This window comes from Lepisosteus oculatus, chromosome 17 (assembly GCF_040954835.1).
Source record: "Lepisosteus oculatus isolate fLepOcu1 chromosome 17, fLepOcu1.hap2, whole genome shotgun sequence".
NCBI lineage: Eukaryota > Metazoa > Chordata > Actinopteri > Semionotiformes > Lepisosteidae > Lepisosteus > Lepisosteus oculatus.
In genome coordinates this window covers 2,685,317-2,700,037 of record NC_090712.1, presented here as the reverse complement: position 1 = coordinate 2,700,037, position 14,721 = coordinate 2,685,317, and the positions used below count along the sequence as shown (strand labels likewise).

Genomic DNA, 14,721 nt, shown 5'->3' with positions numbered 1-14,721 from the left:
GCTGGGGTATGCAAAAAGATCATTCCTAATGCAAGAAATTGTAAAGGGTTGATAAAGTGATGTTTATTATTATTATCTAGTACCTCCCAGAGGATATTCTGAAAAGACTGGTTGAGAGGGGTCATCTAAGATTTTATGTTGCTCGGTTAGACATGTTGAGTCCAAGGATATGCTGGTAAGCCTGCCACTGGTTCCGATAACTTTGCTCAGTTTAGTTTTTGTTCTACAACAACAAGGCACCTCCCCAGGTCTGAACACAAAAGGTTAGGATGCTCTGAACAAAACTCTTATAAGAAAGTATCAACATTGCGCTTTCTACATTAAAAGTCCATACGGTACTTTAACATATTTTTTAACGTATTTGTGCCTCCATAATGGTAGTCCAAGGCAATTAACACTCGATTACAGTGTCAATACTGTAAATTTATATTAATGTACTGTTTCAGTAACAGTTCCACTAACAGTTAAAGGATCACAGGGATAGAAAACTTCTTTCTAAAATCAATGATCATTTCCTGTGTTCAGGGAATTATCCTGACACCAGTTACAAAAAAATTCTTATCTCCTGTAATTGTTGTGGTCATCATTCAAAGTCAAATCAAGGTAACGTCATCCGATTAATAATCAAACAGTTTTCATAGTGGCTTACACAATCATTAGTGTATAATGTAAAAAACAACGGGGACAGCACAGAGACCTTAATTTTGCATTGGGTTCTCAGAAGAAATCAATTTTTCATCAAGAAGTCAGTCCCTTTTTTGTATTTATGGAAAAAAAAACAATGCAAATAACCCCACGAAGTTTTGTTGCTCAGACGTAAACAATATCACCTTTTACTTATGCGTGTTCCACATAATTAAGAGATATTCATTGCACTTAAATCTGTATTAATGCAGCAATTTAAACACAGGAAGAGCCACAGAGAGCGACTCTGTCATAACCTCCATGATCTAATTCAAAAGCCCATGTGGTACTGTATATGTACTTTAAAGCACTGTATGCAGGATGGATTCAGACCAAGACAGTGTTCTGAAAGCCAAAGAAAACAAAAGCAAGGAAAACACACAAATGGATGGAATTTCCTGTTATAGTTGAACAATTATACATTCAAGTTCAATTTAGAAGGACTGCCCCCTCTTTCAAATAAATGTCGAGAGGGTCAAAGGCCTTCAGTAACAAGAAGAGCAAACTATACCAGCATGGCATCCTTCAACAGCACCACCAACCCCATCCACAGTACTTCCCACTTCCTTCCTTACTGAACCAACAGCTGCACACAGAGCTGCAATGGGCAGACAGAATGCAGAGTTTAACCAGCTTATTTAAACTTCCAGGATTCGGATCTGAAACGCGGAATATCTCAATACAGTGCACCTGCAGTTTCAAGGCTCCCTTCATGTTGCGGGCAGTTTAGGTCACAGGCTTGAACATCCCAGAAAGATTTCAAGTTCAAGTTCACGTTTGTCATTCCAGCCATATACAAGCATACAGTGGAATGAAATATCGTTCCTCCTGGTCCGCGGTGCAAATACAGACAGGACACTGACATAGACATTGTAGACAGGATACACATAGTACAAAGTGCAGATAGTGCAAATTACTAAGGCTAATGCATAATACAATGTACACAACACACTTGGGGGATTTAAACCCTGTTTCTGGAATTGGTGTGGGTGCAAGTAGATTCCAGGGTGTTGAGGAGCCTGACAGCCTGTGGGAAGAAGGTGTTACAGAGTCTGGTGGAGCTGGCCCGTACACGGCAATATCTTTTTCCAGATGGTAGGAGGGCAAAGAGTTTATGGGAGGGGTGGGAGGGGTCATCTACTATACTGGAGGCCCTGTGTAAGCAGCGTTTGTGGTGGGTAACAGAAATGGAAGGGAGGGAGGCTCCAAGGATCTTTTCGGCTTCAGATTTATCTGAAGTCCTTGCTGAATCTGGGCCTAGTACTGCCCAAATGAGGTTGGGTGAAGGCAGTCAAGTAAGAACCGGCCCCAGCTGCAAAGGCCACTCCCAAGAATATCCACGCCACACACAAGACTAAGGATTTATCAGCACAAAAGACACTCCCGTCCTCTGAGTAGCACGTGAAGCTTCCTGTCTCCGTCTACAGTGTGTAAAGACACAAGCAGCCTGATAGCACATGCTTTAAAGAAATGGCTCATTCTCCCCTGTATTGGTAGGAGAGGCAGGGTCAAAACAGGCTGAATAAATATCTGCAAAAACACACATTTAGAAGTAAATACATGTTTTTATAATTTAATACAACGAAAGAAACTGCTTACCATTCATTTGAAAATAATCTGTTTTTCTAATAGTAGTAGAAGTAGAAACAGTCATAACAAGAATGACCTTGCAATGCTAAGAGGCCAAAAAGATGTCTGATCATCAAAAAATGTCTGATACCACACCTTTATCTAATCAAAACTAATGAATTTCTATGACTTTTACTCATTATCTTGAATATTGAGCTCCTGAAGTGAATTACATATGCTGACATAATCCTGAAAAGATTCACTGTTTAGCGTGTGATCTGGATTACGATACCTATTATGAATGTGAAAGTATAAAAACCCATTAACACACAAACTGAATGGTGGTCATGATCTCGAAATGTTTAAAAACACGGCTAATGAGATTTTAACTACATACAAGCCTTAACACGCTACATACATTTCACATTGCCCTGATATTGTACAAGGAAGATAATTCTTTCTGAAAACGCTTACAGTAAAGAAAGCAGGTTATTTTTTCAATTAAAAAGAAAACCCTGCAGCGAAAACAATAATGGAAAGCTATCTTATAAATACCTTCACTGCTCTGCAAAACCTTGCTATGCTGCCAACTGACCCAAACCAAACAAACCAAAAGGTACAGGCTGGGGATACAGCCACACACACGCAGGGTAAGCCACTTCTTTATCTCACGCTGTGAAATATACTGTATTTATTGATATAAAACTTATTCGGCCTATCACAGCATTGCATCATAAAACTACACAGTATATCTGACATGTGACATGGCCAAATTACCACGCGACAAGCATTAAATTAAGTCAAAGAGCCTGCTGTTACGCGTTATTCCCGACTACTTTTCATGTAGTATTTGGAGCTATCTTGCCAACGTTCCCGTTATCCTAAAACCTCTCGGAAAAGGACGCACCCCCATCTCTCTGCAAGCAGTTTCCAGAAAATGTAGTATCCAATTTGAGCTTACAAACTTAACCATATACCCCCTTCATAACCAGGGGAATATCAAACGCTATGTAAACAAAACCAAATGAAATAATGCTTACCAAATGTCCTTGATCTTCGTTTTTACTTTAGAAGAAACACATATAAGAAAAAAGGACTGGTTGGAGGTCTGTCCCTCACTAGTTTCAATTCATAGTGACTAAAACACACTCATTTCCCACACATGTTGAACAATGTCCCACACAGTCTTTCCCTCCCGGGCTCTAGCTATCCAAATGACTAAGACAAAAAAAAAACAGTTGAGAGCTAAATGGAACATAATTGCTCATGTATGCTGACTCACAAACCACTACTTCCTCTTTGAAGCGTTCTTTTCATACCTCACAAGATGACTGGCCAAGTTCTCAGGATCTCGCCGTCTCCGAGGGTTGCTTTGCTGGGGATGATTCCTGGGTGACACCAAGGCTTGGAAGTCTTTCTACATCCACCGGGAGTCCCACCCTTTCTGCACTCCACGGACCCAAAATAATCAAGGCGAGCTGTGCTCTCCCTAGAAAGACAAGCATGCAGCACGTATCACTTGGTTGCCTCACCATGAAAGAAGATGCATTCAGCTCTGAGACCTAACACAGCTCTATAGTGGTTCGATGAAGGAAAGAGAAACACTTTGCTCTGAGATCTTTGCAACACTAAATTGTACAGTACGTATGAACTTTACGTAACTTTTTGTTACCGTTTGATGCTCTTTTGATAAAACTTGATAAAAGCCAAGACCCTTAAATTAAGTGTGACAAACAGAGTTGCTTGTGGGTTTTATTGAATGAACAAGCTGCCATTACAAGGAAGTCACAAGTTGGATGCATCTGTTAAAAGAGACGCAGAAAAAAAGAGACAAAATATATTGTGTACATGTTGCAGGTTTACAGCGTAAGGATATTTGTTCTTTATTTAACAGTTTGTTAACTTATATATTTGAGTACAACTGGCACAACTGCTTCTTCATACAGCTGTGCACAGATCAGAAGAACAGGCGTTATGCCAAATTTGGAGAAGTTAAGAAAGAATCTCTGGGAAAAAACAGCTAAGTAAAAATAGACACTTCCTAAAAAGAGTTCCCAGGCAGTAGCCTCTCTTGGGATGAGTTTGGAGTGGAAAACTGGACAAATGTCATGACAAGATAACTGCCATACCAGAGATTCAAGACACTTAAACTGCATGGAAAGCACTGGTAAAAATGACCCTACATTAGTGAAGGAGAGACAGCACATGTTTAAGATAAGTGAAGAAACAAAGTTGAGGTAAAAAATGCAAAATATTCTGGTTCCGGTGTTGGTGTATTTGTAGGAAAACGCCTAACACCATGTATAACTCCATAAAGGAATAGTTTAATGAGCTGAGTGGTACTACACAAATAGATTTTATGTAGAATCTGAAAGCCTTTAATAATTTAATGAATTCATAGAAAGCTGACATTTATAATTTGCTGAGGGGGCTCAAAACTTACACGTGAAATTTTAGCTTAAAATTAGAAACATAGCACATTGGTTTACCAAAAAGCCTTATCAAACAAACTAGGTTTCCATTTTTCCACTGTGGCATTAGTGCTGAGCAAACATCTTGCTTCATCGGACCGAAAACTCTGTCATTAGCAAGGCAACGAAAAAGGAAAATATACATGAATGTTGAAGAAAAGCAGCATCTGTAGCATCAAATGGGAGAAGTTTGCAAAGAAATTGAACTACCCCCCATGTTCCCAAAACATTTTAGTAAGTTATAACTGGAACTTAAGGGGCCTAAGCATGAAGACAACTCTTATTTGAATGGTTGTAGAGAAAACATTATTTTCTCCTTTATTTTTCTTTCCTTGATAAGAATATGATGACAAATGGTCAAGTCTTACTTCAAGAAGAAGTCAAAGCTATTTTTTAATTGTTAGAGAGAAAAAGACCAGCAGCCCAAATTTTCTCTGCTGACATGAAAGAAGATGGCAAAGATAAGGACTGAGAATAACACAAATAACTTAAACACACAAGGGAAACTGACTACAGCAGATAAATTATCCACCTTCTTTTAATGTAACAAAGAAATGATTTTAGAACACAAATTCCATTGTCCCCAGTTTCTTCACTACAGTAATAATAAGGATGCTTTATTCTCCCTTATCTTTTTTAATACAGCTTATGAAATGCTTTCCAGAGAGCACCAGGAACAAAAATGAATCAGGTTCTCTTTTTTAATTGAGGCCTTGGCTGGATGGAGAGCACATTATTTCATTACTAGTTTAAAGTGACACCAGGAACAATAGCATCAATGTGAAGAAGAAAGAGGTAAAGAGACGTGCCTTCAGCTACTCAGAACCTTATTTACACACCTCATGCTTGTGCTACATTTATTCCATCTGTTATTAGATGCTTGAACCAATATGACAAGTTTACCTATGAGTAACCGATACTTTTCATCATCTGTTTATCTTCACCCACTCGCCCAAAGATGACTGTAATGTGGTCAAGGAGCTGAACACTTACAAAAATAACATGTGCAGCATACGTCAAGCAGACAACTTTTTCAAAGCAATTCAAAACGGTAATTGAATTGCAGACGTTTCACACAATACAGGTGGACATTTCATAAAACCATTTATGAGGTCTTTTTTAAGAGGAGTCTTCCTTCTCTTTTAACAATGACATAAAGGGCCAAATAGCCCTTTATAGCAATAAGATCAGATGTACAGAAGGGCTTTGATACTCTAACAGATAAAACAAGAGAAACACATATCAGACTTCAAAAGGCTTTGTTTAATCTGTCAGATAAAGCAACCGAGAACAAATCCTCATGTGCAACTAGCACCCAGAGGGTTCCCCAATTAAACAACACGGCCTGGGACTGGAGCAACCCAAGTGAAGCATATTCGCCAAGATACACCAGCACAGCTCCCACAGGGCAGGAGCTCCTAACCACCACTCCACTGTGGTCTCGAGACACAATGGAAAAATATGAGGGATATCCCAGGATCCATATCCTTTAAGCTCCTGTCATCCAAAGGTGCTTATGGAGGTCACAAGTTCACAAATGGATGATATTACGCAGCATTCAAACCAAAAGGAAGATTATAGTATATAGATTATAGTACCTGTAGTATTGTGATATATAGTGTACTGGAAATACTGTAGTTCACACGGCAATAATTACACATGATCGAATGACAAGTGTAAAAATGAAATGCTGCCTAATGCAGTGCCATGGGGAGATGGGACATCTGGCCAACAGCCAACCTGATTGTACCAAACCAGCACAAGGCCTACGTAAGTGTAGCCCGAGAGTTTAGAGTCTGAAACTTGCGGTGAACAACAGCACTCCTGGGAAGGACATCCCACGTGACAAGTTGGGTCCAAAGCACTGCTTCATGGAAAGAAGGCCACTCTTACAGACAGGCTACAGCCTGACTTCACGTTTCACCCTGGGCCATACTGTACAGTAGATGAGGCCCTGTAAATGATCAGTGAAATTCGCACTGTGGACAACAGACATGGTGGAGCAAAAAAAAAACTCTCCAAAACTGATGGAGAATTCCTCAGTGGAAATTCCCCACATGACCTGCAACAGCCCGGAAATAATCTGGTGGATGATCACACAGCAAGAACAGGCCTCAGCATATCTTCAAGAACAACAAGCTTCACCTCCGCACACCTATGGGCAAAGAGCCGCTTGGAATCCTTTGCTGAGAAGGGGCAAGAAAAGAGGAAAAAAGGCTGAAACAGGCAGCAGAAATGAAAGAATGGGATGACCAAGCCTGGAAGAAAGTCCACGTTTCAGCCAGTAGTCAGTGGGAGCTTGCTGGAAGGTGGACAGTGTAGAGCAGCTACAGTAAAGCAGGTGGTATGGTTTATATAGCCGTCTGTCTCTACTTTATCTAGTTATAGTTACAGTATATTTGGAACAACCTTCGACAATCCTTCATTACCAAACTGTATGGGAGAGTGGAAAAGATGTCAAGCTCAATTTAAGCAGAGGTCACACACCAGTCATGAATGCCCTGAAGAATTGCATTCACTTATCTTTGCATATTTTCTGGAATAATTGATTATACTGCAATTTGGGTAGAGCACTTTAAAGCTTAAAACCTCACAAATGAGTGGATTCCTAGAAATGGAAGAATTTGACGTGTTCAGACTCAACATGGGTCTGTTCAAGAGACTGGATTTCAGTTATTTAATTTAAGCAGGACAGTGAGAGTCTTCTTCAGTGCAGTGGAGAGCTGTATTTGTGGAATGAATGTGATATTTTTACCAAAGCTTGGTAATTCTACATATGAAAACACCTATTTTTAATTCCTTAAAGAATAAGCTGCAATACTTTTGGAAAAAACATTGGCTGGGAAAAGATTTTTGGAAATTGCTATTCATGAATGTGAAGCTGAGTTAATAGCCAACAGTTATCTCACATTTTATAGGCCAAAACCACACAATCCTTGCAGGTATTAAGCCAGCATTTGACATTGGTAATGACTGGGAAACTGTTTTTTTTTTTAATCTCTTGGGTTGGGGACACAGGAATTAGTCTTTAACTGACTACAGAGTTCACATAAAACACAATAAACTAAAAACTAAAAGATTTCAAGCTTTGTTACTGTAACAGGCATTTTTATTTAATACAGTATGTCAATTTCTGAGGACAATTTGCCGGCTTTGCCAAAAATACTTGACATTTTAATGTTCTTTAGATTTCTTCCTGCTGTGTCCTTTCCACCATTAATAAAAGCAACTACAAGGAAATTACAAGCAAAGGGAAGAGTTCAACAGGGAACTAGAAACATAAATAAGAGAAGTAAAAAAGCTTGAGGAGAGAAACCTGCCTCTGCCCTGCAAGGATTAGAGGGTTTAAACTGACATCTTTCAACACTGACCAACATCTGCATACAAGCTCTAAATGTGCACTACAGACCTTTTTCACTCATGTCCAAGATAATCTCTAATCCACTGTGTCAGAAAGGGCAGCATCTCGTTACTAATTCAGTGAGATTAACAGTTTTGCCAGATAAACTGAAACTACTGGCGTGTCTGACTGCTTGAAGCCTGTATCTAGACAAACGCTGAACAGAGCAGTAATGTCTGCCCTGGGCCAGTCTAATAGAGGTATTTCTGATTACCACCACTTAAACAATGAGGCTATGCTATATGGTCATACCACGTGCTCTGTATATACTGTATATAGTATTTACTGTGTACATGGATGGTAACCATTGTGGAAACAGAGGACATAGTGGCCCTTCAGTGAGGAGGGGAAGTCTGAATCGGAGAAGGGTGAGGTGGAGGAGGATCTCTGGAGGAGAAAAGGAGGTAGTGGAGGGCTGACATGGAAGAAAGAGGGAGTGGAAGAAAGGAAAAAATGGCTTACAATGAGACAACAGATGAAAACAGCAGCAGTTGGCAAAGGAAGGTGCTGAAGAGCAGGGAGCAAAAGAGATTCACAGCAGGGCTCATTTTGAACATCTTATATTTCTTAAGATTAAATATATTTCTGAAGATGCACAGCAAGTTCCCTGTTTATGTTTTTTTACACAGTTCAAGAATAATTGAGCTAAATCAGTTCCTTCCTTCTCTTTTTAAATATACTGTAAAAGATCATCTGCTTTAATGATCAAATAGTTCACAAATATAAAGAGAACTGCAGCAGTACTATTTAGCATATCACACATACCTCAATTCACAGTATTTCACTTATATTAAAATGTAAATGGTTTGTATATGTAATAAGAGAACAAAATACTTCTGCAAAGCACTGTACATACTTCTTTAAGCAAACAAAATAATAGCCTACATTAGTGCAACTGTTTTTGTCTATTAGGTTTGGTCAAGAATTCGGTGTTCTTCAAATTTGAAATAGCAAGAAAGGCAAGTCAAAATGCTCAGAGTTACTCACTGCAGCAGAAGGGAGCTGGAGAGGGGAGACAGCTTCTCTTTCTAGTATCTGATTGCACGGTATCATCTCAAAAAACGACTGGTGCAGATACACAGACAGTATGTTACTGCTGTAAAGCAATATGTGTAAGAACTGTACCTAGTTTGCATTTATGGATATCAGTCATCTTTAAAATGTGACATTTAGTAAATTCTTCACTTGCTGTGTGATCTGAAAATAGCACTAAGTTAGCCTCTGGAAGAATCACATTTTTATGACACAGCCAACAACTACGTGAGTGGTATGGACTAAATAAGAAAGACTGCAGAAGAGTTAGTAACGATCTCTGCACACCCTCTGTACCTGTTGCACAAACATTTCAAAAAAAGTCTTTACCTGCTAGGCTGCCAATTTGACACAGCCATTGCCAAACTTTCTACACATGAGGATAATGTTCATCCCGCAAACTATAATGTTTCATTATCTCTCCAGGAAGTTTAAATCAGAGGACTGTAACCTGGGGTTACAGAACACTCATGTGCAGGTGACCACAGTTGTACTGGAGAGTAGCATGCAGACACAAATACTGGATGCTCTCCAAAAGATCCTGCCGTTTGAGCAATATCGTACAGGGGGGGAATTAGTCTTATGTTATGGGCTCTTCACCCGATTTTCAAAAATGGAAATCCCGAAAAAATGGTGACCCGGGAAGTTATTTCAAGGCCAAAAACAAAGGACAGATCCCAGTGGATGAATATCCAGAACAGACAAAGTGAGGCTGTGCTGGATGTGTCCAGAACGAGCTCCTGCCAGACTGTAACGGATTCGGGTTCCCGGGCTTGTGCCCTCGATGCTCCTAACCTAGTTCGTCCCTCACCGCCTGGGCACGAACCCGGGTCTCCGGCGCCACTCAACAAGGGTCTTGCCAGCTGAGCTAAAGAAGACCTTCCTCAGCCCGGGCGGACAAGATCTCCGTTATGCGCAGGGGCATATTCGTTACACAGATGACCCTTAGAATATACACTTACCCTGATATTCAACTGCCCTTTACAGAAACAGGCTCACTTTCTCTTCTTAACCAACGTGACAGTAACTACTGTTCTCGGAGAGGGGAGGGAGGCTTGAGGTACAGCTGAAAAAGGCACCTCGGACACAACACCCCATTTACCAGCTACGTGGAGAGCAGTGATGACAGACCGCAGCACTTGTCCAGCTGTGTTCACTTATGTAATATATTACAACATAAAATTAACTTCCAAGAAGTTCTGCTATTATTTTCCACTACTTTCTTCTTCTGAAGCTGCTGATTTACTCAATATTGGTGCAAAGAAACCGAAACTAATCACCTTCAGTCAGACTCATTTCAGTAGAACCTATTACGGTATCTTCGCTCTATATATAAATGAAAAAAAAACTGTTTCTGTATCATTTCTCACTGCATAACATTAGTTTATGACTAATATCAATCACATCAGATATTTTCAGAACACTGTGGCTTCTACTCACTCAGCATAGTAACTCCTTCAGTGTTTCAATGTTTCTGTTTTAGAAATATCTCTTGACATTTAAGGGTCAGTCCAGGTAAGCATTTTGTATGTTAAAAAAAAGAACCAAATCTTTGCATCAAAAGCTATTTTAAGATCTTGGCGATTGAATAATTTGTTAACTTAAAAGAAATGAAACTTTGCAAGCTGAATTAATCAGTGACATGTTTGCTCTTTGCCTTTTGGACTTTTGTCTGGAGACACTGGGAGATTGTAAAAGGACCTTACTGAGCACAATAGTCTTGCCAAGTCTATCCCATGTTCCAGTCTCTCTCACCTCTTACACAATAAAATTCCCAGTTTAAAAGAGGTATTTTGGAAACCCCATATCAACCAGATTCACTGCCTTCATCTACCAAAAATGAGCAGGTTGCTTTCAACAAAAAGTGTCAGGCTGCTGCTGCAGAAAACTTCAAGTTGAGCTTGTCTTGCAAACACATACTGTAATTCCACATTACCAAGACATATCATCTGCTGCAATTTCAAGAAACGAGCAGAGCAAGTTTATTAGACTGAATTCAATCTGACATACTGTATGCAGTTTATTCAGTCTTAGTTGTCTGTAGTCAGTAATTATTATCAGCTTGCTTTTGTTTTTACAGACATCTGGTGCAATACTTGCACTGTTAATTTTTATGAATGCAATTAAACGTGGCTGTTTAATTCTAATGGACATGTAAACCATAACGCTGAATGATATAATTTATAAATCTATCATGAAAGCAACTCTGCATTGTTACTTTTCCCTAGAGCAAATACAAAGCTGGAGCTCACATTGTTACTGGCTCTGGTTCCTTTCTTCCATGGGTTCTGGGGTTCCTGGCTCAAGTGTGGACCACATGAGAAGGTCTCGACAAATCCCTTGATCAATGGGTGAAGCCAGGAAACAAAGTGTTACCGGCTGCAGAGCTGTTCACTCCGATACTGCAGCCACCAGGCAGGCAGGCCTGCAACAGACAACCTCGAAGGTCCTGTGCCCCCCATCAACAGAACAAAAAAAAAACAACAACCCGCAAATCATTACTAAATATTCCTAGACTTTTATTTTACATTTGGTTTGGTTAAAGTTTTTTTTTTTTTAAGGAAATGACTTGCAAGGACTTGTTTTGATGCGAGTGTTCATTATTGTACTGTGAAGAACGGCGCAGATTGTAAACAATCTTGACAAATACATAGGGTCAATCGCAAGATATTACTTTTTGTTTTAATTTCTTTCTGAAAAGGCAGTTCTCCGCAGCAGGCTATGAAAGACAAAATCCCATCCTCACTTACACCCGTAAATGAATAAAGAACACCAGTGCTTCAAGAGGACATCATCGCAAGTTGCTTTGCCAGTCTGTCCACCCGCACACTTATTTTAAGCCTGGGAACTTCCTTTTGCGAGCCTCTTTTTTAAATGGTGTGCATCCTTCAGAGTGCAGCTCTCACGGCCCAACTGGATGACAGTGTCGTAAATCACTCAGCACCTCCTCTGCAATCCCAAACTGGGAGGCTCCACGGACTCTCCTGCCGTGTGCCAAAGCCCGTGGCCCGATCCCAACTGCTCCCGTTTTGCTCGCAGACGCTTCTGTCAAATTATACACTCCACGTCAGGCTTCAAACTGAAGTGTGTAATGACCAGTTTAAAGGGTTTAAGGGACTAAAATGGAAGTTGAGAGGCCCTGCTTTTCACCGTAAACAAACGCCGAGACGTGATGCCTTATATGGCGACAAGGACATTTTGTTCTTGTTGTTTTGGGTAATTTTATTTCAGGCAATACATTTGATCAACTCAAGCAGCACGTGAAAGGCTGCCTATATGGCAAATTTGTACATATACAGTAGTCAAGATCCAGCAGGTACTTGTATCTAAAGCAAGCTAGTGAAAACAGGGGGTGCTGGCTGCACTTACTGTACATCAGGCCCTTGGTTTTCACCAAGGACTGAGCCTCTGGAGCTCCTGCAGCTTTCTCACTGCTTGTTACCCAGAGCTAGAGGCAAAGCTGAGGGCTAAGGCTTGGACTGGGAACTGGCGAGTAACAAAAACAGTACCTTACTGGACCTCCCTGTACAGCCTTACAGCAGAAGAGACACTTCATGTTGTTTCACTGCACGCTACATAACAATATACAGCTTCAGACATTTGCAAAGGCATTCAGAATTGAGCTGCAATACATTCAAATCTAAACAAGTGGCAAGGGACTTGTATTACTTGGCAGACTGATGTATTCATCCTGCCTTTCTGATGTGACAGATCTTGTGCCACATGCGTTAGGAGGATTTTGCAAATGTGTCTTTGAGTGATGGAGCTGAGATACAGCTGGAATTGGGACTAGTTACACCAGACTATAATTAAGGAAAAAAACTATTGCCTTCTAGATGTAAAAAAGAGTTTTTTCTGCCTTCTTCTCCCAAAGAAACTCAATATGTAGATCTGAGACTTTCGATCTTGCTTAGTGCAAACTTTAATAAAAAAAAACAGATTGATCGCATTTACATAGAGCTGTCAAGGTGCGATCTACCTCTGACTCCATTATTCAGCTAGCACAAATGTCACTGTTTTAAAATACTCACAGGATTTCAGTCATATTTTACAGTATATTTTCTCCAGCAGACAATGGCTTCGCTCCTAAAACAGAAACAAAATGAAGTTTTCATTATTTTTGTAATTAATTTTTGCCATATTGGAAATATTCATAAACGTATAGAGAAAAATAATCAAAAACGTTGTCAATTGTTTGCACTGTAAGTTATTTTTAAACATATTCAGCCTTATTTTGCACATATTTCCTGATCAGCTCTTCTATAATTCTTGTAATTTGAAAAGTCCTTGGCAGTGTAAAATCTTCATGTTGCAAATAGGAGGGGACTTTTGAGAATCACGGTAAATGATTGCTCTTGTGATTAATAAACCACTTTCGTTTAGGCACTTTCAAAATGTCTTAGACGAGCTTTTACGGCTAGCAATCACACTGCGGTAATTTCAGAAATTATGCAATCAATAAATACTTCAATTAATGAAACCTTTGCAGCTTTCTGTGGCAAACACCTGTATAACTGATAGCTACAAAGTCAAGGCAAATATTTCAATACAAGGCAGGAGCAAGCTATCAAAATACGCTTCAGAAGCCAGTGTGTTGTTTTAAAACTTTGGAAACAATACCTTGCCTAACTGATTTTAAGGTGTGCAGTATAACCAGACTGGACTGACTTCCAGAAACGTCTGTGAATCCCATATTTCCTGTGTTCCCAGGATGGGCTTCGGGATTGTCGTGACCCTTACTAGGAACAAGCTGCTTTCTTCGATGGGATGGAAAATGTTACCTTGCTGGACTACAATGTATCACCATCCACGTTTATGAGCCTGAATGTGCCACCTTACTTAGTCACTCATAGTGCATCGTGTTCAAATGTGCACCATGTAACTGAGCATTAAATGAACCCTGCAGCTTGTTAGACCATCCTGTTAAATACTGCACAACATTATGAGCTCATAAGATGCCATTACACATACAACAACAATTAATAACATACGCAAGCTTGCACCACTCACTTTCTCCATTCTTTTGAAAGATCAAAAAATAACTTTTCTAAAGAAGCAGGACCACAAACTAATTAATAATGACAAGTTTCAAATCATTTGCTCATGTACACATTTTGTGTTCATTGTTCTTCTCTTTGAAAAAGGTTCTCTCAAATCCTGTCTTTGCAATGGATTAAAACTCAAAACAGAACATTTTCCTTATGGAGAGAAAGTATTTCATAAACTTGAAAAAGTCTGACAAAACTCCCCCTCCAAAGGAAAAAAAACGCTAACATTGCATGGTATTTGCCCTGTACATCACCTTTATACCAATGAAAATTCAGATCTTTAAGCCGCAGCATGGATTACAGATGGGAACGTTTCCTATCTACTAGTTCAATGGATTACATAATCCAGTCCACTTCACTGAAAAACATTGTTTCCCCAGAAACTCTTAAGCTTGAATATTTTAATTGGGTTTGCGTCAATCTTGTTACAGGTGTTAATATTTCACATTTAAAATACTGATCACAGAAGCTTTTTATAAGGACAGTTAAGGAATGTTATTTAATACTAAAACAGTGA

The 14,721-nt window shown here is 39.6% G+C and overlaps 1 long non-coding RNA gene across 11 annotated transcripts in view; it reads right to left on the bottom strand.

Moving 5' to 3' along the window:
* Nucleotides 1-14,721, bottom strand: part of LOC107079312 (uncharacterized) — a 90,405-nt gene that overhangs the window by 49,283 nt on the left and 26,401 nt on the right. For 8 of the 11 annotated variants that reach the window (XR_011182293.1, XR_011182294.1, XR_001480268.2 and 5 more), the window contains 2 exons: nt 13,188-13,242; nt 3,573-3,742 (listed from right to left, as the gene is read on the bottom strand). This is a non-coding gene — a long non-coding RNA (uncharacterized lncRNA). Of the gene's footprint in view, nt 1-3,572; nt 3,743-11,408; nt 11,606-13,187; nt 13,243-14,721 lie in introns of all 11 variants that reach the window. The other 3 variants (XR_011182297.1, XR_001480266.2, XR_011182295.1) reach the window with 2 other exon arrangements.